The following is a 7,233-nucleotide window of genomic DNA, read 5'->3' as shown; positions in this document are numbered from 1 at the left end:
GAATTGTGTCCAACTCCCGCCTGCGCCGAAGCGATACACTGAAGTCCTAACTCCTGGCGTCTGTGAATGTGGCCTTACGTGGAAATAGGGTCTTGCCGAAGTAATTAAGATGAAGTCATTAGGGTGGGCCCTAATCCAGTGTGACTGCTGTCCTCACGAAAAGGGGAGAAGAGACACAAAGATAGACACACAGAGGGAAGACAGCCGTGTGAAGACGGGTACAGAGATCGGAGAGATGCAGCCACCAAGGCAGGCCTGGGTGACCAGAAGCTGGAAGAGGCAAGGGAGGAGCCTCCACTGGAGGTCTTAGAGGGAGCCTCGCCCTGCCCACATCTAGGTTTTGGACTGGGAGCCTCCAGAACCGGGATAGATTGAGTTTCAATTGCTATAAGCCAGCCAGTTTGCAGCACTCAGTTACCACCGTCCTGGGAAGCGGGTCCAGCCGCCGTCAGCCCCGGGAATGCAACACTCTTGATTTTGTTCGGGCAGCAGCACAGAACAGGGCTGAGGAGCCTGGGTCCTGAAGCCCGGACCACCTCTTGCATTTGCAGAGTGTGTAACTGTGGGCGAATGTTCTGATGCCTCTGTGCCTCTGTTTCTTCATCTGTAAAAGGATGATGCTGACCTCAGAGAGCTGTGAGGATTCTCAGAAGTCAAGACTCTTAGCTCACTGCCTGGCAAGTAGCACGGACTCAGTAAATAGGAGTTGTTATAACTCTTTAACTGCTACTTTATGTTCACAGCAATTTATGTTAGTTTCCCATTTATACCTGGGATGTAAAGTTCTCAAATTTTAGATTAAAATGGAATCCATTCAAATAATGTTAAGTAAATAACAGTGTGGGTGGTTGGTAGGTGTGGCAACATTGTGAAGGTGGGGAAATCCGTTTTATTGGCTACCTGTGTATGCCAGGCACTGTTCAAAGTGCTCTACGTGTTTTAAGACATCTGATCCTTTCACTCCTCAAGAAGAGGCTACTTTAGCTCCTTTTTCCATAAAAAAAAAAGGACCTGAGCCACAGAGTAGCTAAGTGGTTTGGCCATGGCCACATAGCTGTTAGGTGACAGGCAGTAAGGTGCTTGAGGCTATGCTCTTAACCTCTGCACTAATAAGCAAGTGGAGAAGAGGTCTTCCTGGGCCCTCGTGGTCATCCAAGCTGGGAGTTTGCTCTCCAGAGCTGAACCCAGCCTGGGGAACGCTGAGAGGTTGTGGCAGCCATCCCCACAGATCCTCAGCCATTCCCGTCTGACAAAATTATTTCTCTCCTCCTGCCCCTCCCTGTTGGACAGTCCTGAGCAGCTGCCAGGAACCAACGTCCTCTGGGAAAATCAAGTGCTCCATGTTTCTATTTAATCTGTGATAACATGTTCCCTCTCCAAGCCGGCTACTGAAAAAAACCAGGCCCGAGGGACAACTAAACCGGTTTTATTGTTCCATGCTAACACATACATCGGGCTTCACAAGCTTCCAGCTGGGAACAGTACGCAGTTCTGACAGAGGGGACTTGGGTAATGCCTCCACTTTAGCATGATGGGCCCTTCCCTGTGTGGAGAGCGGACGGTGCTGTGGGCCCTGGTCTCTGGCGTGGGCCTCCTGTGCTGGTGGGAGCTGCAGGAGGACCTGTCCAGCAAGGCGACTCCTGTTTCCCTTGAATTCTTCTCTTTAGTCTGGCTGGTAAAAAGCAAACTCATTAGAGCCACAAACCCAAACAAAACTCTGGGCTCCAAAAAGCAGTGGTTTTACCACGGAACCATGGAACAGAAAACAGACATATGATGTGGACAGTTCTTTGAAAGCTGATGGTGGAGAGTGGTCCCAAAGCAAGGCAGCTTAAGGCCCTGACTTCTGGTTTCCTCCACATGTCAAGTGGAGGAAAAAGGGACCCAAAAATACATGCTTTCTTCCCAGGAGAAAAGTGAACCAACACCCAATATTGACGTAGGAGACAACTCTGGTATTAAAGTTCCCTTTCCTCAGACTTGCAAAGAGCTGTCATTGGTACAAATCCAAGGGTTTCCCAACACTGAAGTCATGTTCTATGTATTTTTCTTTTCACTAGAAAATTTCTTTTAGTTTTCCAAGATGCAAAGTGTGGAACAAATTTCTGATGTCTCCCTGTGGGCAAACAACATGAACACACAAGCAACAGACATTTCAAAGTAATCCATACAGATTGTTATAAATTATAAAACTAGAAAACACATAAAACCCCACCAAACCTCTTGCCTTTACAGTGGAATATACTAAGGAAATAAGCTGCCAGCCTTGGAACTTTCTAGTTTTGGGAACAAAGATATGAAAACGTTCAAAGTCCTTTCGTGTTCCCTGCTCTATAAAATAATTTTGTATAAGTTTCTATATTTTATATACCTAAGCTTTATTTATACAGCAGTCCATAATGATTAAGATTTTACACCCTATTTTATAAACATCACTCACATACATATTACCTCATCAAGATTCTCTTTCAGTCTATTAAAAACACTGTACTTAAAAAAACAGGACCCAAGAGTCTATAGGTTCTCTGCTTGCATTTCAATGGGGGAGTGAATTTTTCTCCCCTTCCATTTTGTCTTTCTGCTTCTTCCCCTAAACGACACCTCCTCCCAGAGCCCCATGGAATAAGCAGCAGCAACAATTCCAGACTCTGTGGTTAGCAACTATCCTAGGGTATTCTAGGGTAAATCTCTGGGCTGACCTCATCCTGGCCATTCTAATTTGTCCTCACCCACTTCCCCGCTCGCCCACCACTTGCTGGCCCATGACTTGGTGGAATCTCTGTGGTGGAACCGACAGTGCAAAGGCGGATCAGAAAACTTTAGGAAACAGGGAGAGAGGGGTGCTTTTCTCAAGCCTCTGTTCGGCTGGCAACAAACCAGATTCTTCATTTAACGTTTTAAAAAAAATATTTTGGTCTATTGCCTAAAGCAGATTCTAAGGCTCCACGAAACCCTCCACTTGATAAGGCATGGAAAATTCCCGGAGACTTAAAAAACAGCAAGTGTACAAATTAGGAGTGGGGATTTCCTGATGCTGTGAACAAGAGACGAGGAAGAAAGAAAATGTGAGCAGCGGCAAAGGGGAATGAGAGGCCCTTGAACACAAGGCTGCAATGAGCTCATGTGGTCTGATGGGATCTGGGGACTCGGAGTTGTGGTCCACCCACCACCCCATTTTATACAACTTGCTTTTGTGTGGGCAGCCTGCCTGTCCCTCACCTTGCCAAGCATCATCTGTAAAAGTAAAATTCCTTCCACCTCTGACATTCAAATGACTTTTCTCTGGAAAATGAAGTCACGGAAACCTATTTATAGGTGTGCTGTACGGCCTCATGGTAGTAACAAGGAGATCCTGGAATCTGAAGGCAGCGTCTCTGAAGCCTTTGCTGCTGGGACAAAAGAGGAGGAGCCAACCAAACCTGAACTCATCCCAGAGGAAAGGAAACAAACCTAAATCAGAGTAGTTAAGAGAGAAGGGATGACAGACAATTGGCCACGCATCCCTGACCACGTGTGAGAGGCAGTGTCATCCCTGAATTCTCCTTTCTGTGGTCTCTCCATACCTCTTAGCTTCTCACTCACCACCCGGCAGATAAAGCCAATACTCTTGGCTCATTGTTGCTTATTATCACTTTCCCCTGGGGTTAACTGAGAGGAGGCTGTGACTAAAAAGTCCCAGTGATTCATTTAATCAAGAGATGGGTGCTAGTCTGAGCCCTGCACGTCCAGCCTCACCCAGAAGGAAGCATTTCTGCAACCACCAAATATAGTCCTCACTCGACTCATGGTCTGGCTCCTGCTTACAAGGCTTCAAAGACTGCAGGAAAGGCAGTTTCATGAGGAGGTTTCAGTGCAAAATTATAATCCTGAACTTTAAAACAACCAACGCATCCAAACACTGCTGTGTTCTTGTCCATTGTCTTTAATAATCAGGGCAGCGTGAGCTTTTAAAAATGAAATTCTCACTGATGTCTTAAGATGCGGAGGTGATGAGAATATATTGGCTCGAAGAGTCTCAGGGAACTTCTGATTTGCATTGATCGGTACCGTGGCTCTCTCTGGTTGCCACAGATCATTTAAAATTTGTATTTGAGGGTAGGGGTGCCTGGCTGGCTCGGTTGGGAGAGCGTGTGACTCTTGATCTCGGGGTTGTGAGTTTGAGCCCCACACTGGGTGTAAAATTTGTATTTTAGAGTTTTTAAAACGAGGCATAGAAGATCATTGAATGACTTGCCCTTTAAAATGACTTGTTTCTGAACAAAAAGAATACAATAGCCTCTCTGTAGTCTGTGGTAGCTCTCATTACATCATGATTTTTCTTCTGAAATCCCTTATGTACCAAGTCCTCGTTTCTTTAATCAGTATGTCCTAACAGAAACCCTCTCGATCAGACAGTTTCAGGGGGGAAAGATAGCATGGAATCGGATTGGAAAAGAACACAGATGTGGTGGGCAGACTCAGGGTGCTTGGGTGGGAGTCAGGAGAGGGGGTGAAAGCTAGGGGCTTTATGAAGAGGCACTGGCCTCTCTGGCTTGAATATCCAAAAGGAGAGTGTCAGGCCGCCACTGCTCCAAAGGTGAGCTGCGCAGACTGGCCAGTCACAGACCCAGAAGGAATGTGACGTTTGGTCTTTTCATTTGTCAGTGAGGTGCCAAGGTGTGAGAAACCGGCAAGATGAAGTTTGGCTCCGGCAAAAGGACAGAATAACAGGAGGGGTGGGAGTTTGCTGGCACCTGGAACAACCCATGAGTCACACGCTGGTCCCTATCCTGGGTCACCACCCACGGATGCTCCAGTTGAGGACAGATGTGTTCCTTCTCCTACTGCCCTTCTGTCCCAGAGCCCGGCCTGCTGGTATGCCAGTGCCATCCCTGATGTCTGAGGACTATCACATGGTCCACAAACTCCCCACTGAGCAGTTTCCATCCAAGCAGATCATGTGTCCTCTTCCGTATCCCAGGTGTTCCTAGCTTCTTCTGGGAAGATGACCAAGGCAGGGTCTGCGAAGGTGAAAAAGATTTCAGATTCTATTCTGTGTGAGCGTACCCTGGAAAGAACTATAGTTCTTTAAAATTATCAAGCCTTTTGGACAGAAGCCTTCCTTTTCATTTCACAGAAGAGGTGTTCATCCTATTGGGAGGTACACGGCCTCTAGCTCCCTGCTCTTGGTGATGCTAACTGTGGTCTTTGGGTGAAGGTGGTTCTCTACTGGGCTTCTCTGCTCTCAAGTTGCTGTTTTCCCCTTTGTGAATCAGTGTCGTGAGAGGAAATACTCTGAGCTCTTCAAGCTTTCATCCACTGATTTTAATATCTACTGATGATTCTTGTATGAACCAAGTATGAGCCTAGTGGCTGCCAAATGGTAATTTTAAAAAATTCCATCACTCCTTCTACATTTAGTAGTTGGCACTCTAAGGAAAAGCTTTTCCTTATATTTATATAGCATGGACTCGGGGACTTCTATCTGATGCTAAAGATTATCTGTTACTGCCAAAAATGAGTGGGCTGAGTCTAATGATGGAGAAATATCAGACAAACCCCAATGGAGAGAGAGTCTACAAAATAAAAGGTCTATATTCTTCAAAATATGAAGGTCATGGAAGACAGTGAATCTTGAGGAACTGCTCCAGATTGAAAGGAATTAAAGAAAGATGGTAATTAAATGCTTTATTTGGTCCTGAATGGGATCCTAGATAACACATTACATTTTTTTTTTTTTTGTTTGTTTCCTGTGTAGGAAAAAGAGTAGACAACAGAAAACATCGGGTAATTAAATCAGACCTGTAGACTAGTTAACAGTTCTTTAAAAGTGTTACCTTCCTGGCTTTGGTCGTTGTATTGTGGTTATGTAAGAGCACATCTTGCTTGGGGGACAGGCTGAAATGTTTAGTGACAGATGGGCATTTGAGTTTCAGCTTATTCTCAAATGGTTCAGAAAAATTATATATATATATAATTTACATTAAATATTTAGGTAATGTTAACTAATATATAAGACCATATATGAGGGGAAAAAAAAAACTTGGTAAGATGTTAGTATCTAGGAGATCTTGCTTTGAAGGGTATTTAGGAATTCTTTTGTACTATTTCAGCAGTATTTTTGTAAGCCTGAAATCCTTTCAAAAACAAAGTTAAAATCCATGAGTCCCCCAGAATTTCTCCAACACCTCAAATACTTTACTTGGATGACCAAACTCAACGTGTATCCCCACTACCCCCATGTTTATAACCAGTGTTGTTCTTGCCCTGTCCGGCCTGCAGCCCCTTTTTTCTCCCCGAGGCTGAGAATGTTCAGAAGGAAGGACAGCAACAACTCGGGCTGCCCCTCACCAGGTAAGGGCAGGCGGTGTGAACACCCAGTCCAAGAGCTGGCTGCTCCCATGACACTGCTGCTTGGCTCCGGGGCCCTCCTCAGTGCAAGTGACATCCCAGCTGCTCACGCTGAAGGCGGGGCAGGACGCCTAAAGCCTGATGAAAACTGGTCCAAGAGTGCTTAGCAAGACTTGCCTTCTGAAAGTCTCAGCCCCAGAGCCTGTCCATGAGCAAGTTCCCAAGGGAACCCAGTAAAATCGGAAGTGAGCAGAGAGGGAGCTGGCCATCTGTTGCCCAATTGCTTTCACCTGAGCCTGATTTATTTTCTCTCCGAGCACTCCTGGCTGATTTAACAGATCAGTTTTCTCTTTGGGGAAACTTCAGTGATGTTCACAGTCTCGTTCTTTGCAGGATGGCATGGGAACCCATCTTGCCAGCAATTCATGTGAAACACTGGGGTTTCCCCACACTCCCACTCTCCAAAGGCAGAGAGTCGGTCCTGAGAAGCCCTGAGTTTTCCAGCAGTCGGCTGCGTCTGGACTCAAAACTGAGCTTCCCCGAGCTCCCGGGGCCTGCAAATGCAGTGCAGGGTTTACTTATTTGCGGACGTGCTCCACTCGGCGCTATAGCAAGGAAGAGCGGTCTCCAGGTGGCTGTTTACGTTCAGTGGGCGAAGCAGGCACAGATACGACGTCTGTGATAACTGTGCAGCATTCTGCATCCCACCATGTCAGTAAGTTAGGATTTGCAATTATGCTCTCTTCCCTGTATATGACCCAACATGGGCAGGAGTTCTGTGGTGCTGTTCATGACGTTTAGCCCTTAAAAGGGAAGCCACCGGTGTTGGCTATACCCTGCTTCTCTTCCGTCTGCCGAAACTGGTGTTTGTGCTGGTCCTGGGCACGCGCCTTTGGAGCTGGG

General features: G+C 46.3%; 1 protein-coding gene across 7 annotated transcripts in view; it reads right to left on the bottom strand.

Annotated features, from left to right (window-relative positions):
• Positions 1 to 1,410: 1,410 nt before the first annotated feature.
• Positions 1,411 to 7,233, bottom strand: part of SH3RF2 (SH3 domain containing ring finger 2) — a 126,177-nt gene continuing 120,354 nt past the window's right edge. For 5 of the 7 annotated variants that reach the window (XM_059417833.1, XM_059417836.1, XM_059417839.1 and 2 more), the window contains one exon: positions 1,411 to 5,000. The gene's annotated coding sequence lies outside the window, so the exon portion shown is untranslated. The remainder of the gene's footprint in view (positions 5,001 to 7,233) is intronic. The other 2 variants (XM_059417834.1, XM_059417835.1) reach the window with 2 other exon arrangements.

This window comes from Mustela nigripes, chromosome 12, assembly GCF_022355385.1.
Source record: "Mustela nigripes isolate SB6536 chromosome 12, MUSNIG.SB6536, whole genome shotgun sequence".
Lineage (NCBI taxonomy): Eukaryota > Metazoa > Chordata > Mammalia > Carnivora > Mustelidae > Mustela > Mustela nigripes.
This window is presented reverse-complemented; position numbering and strand designations above follow the sequence as displayed.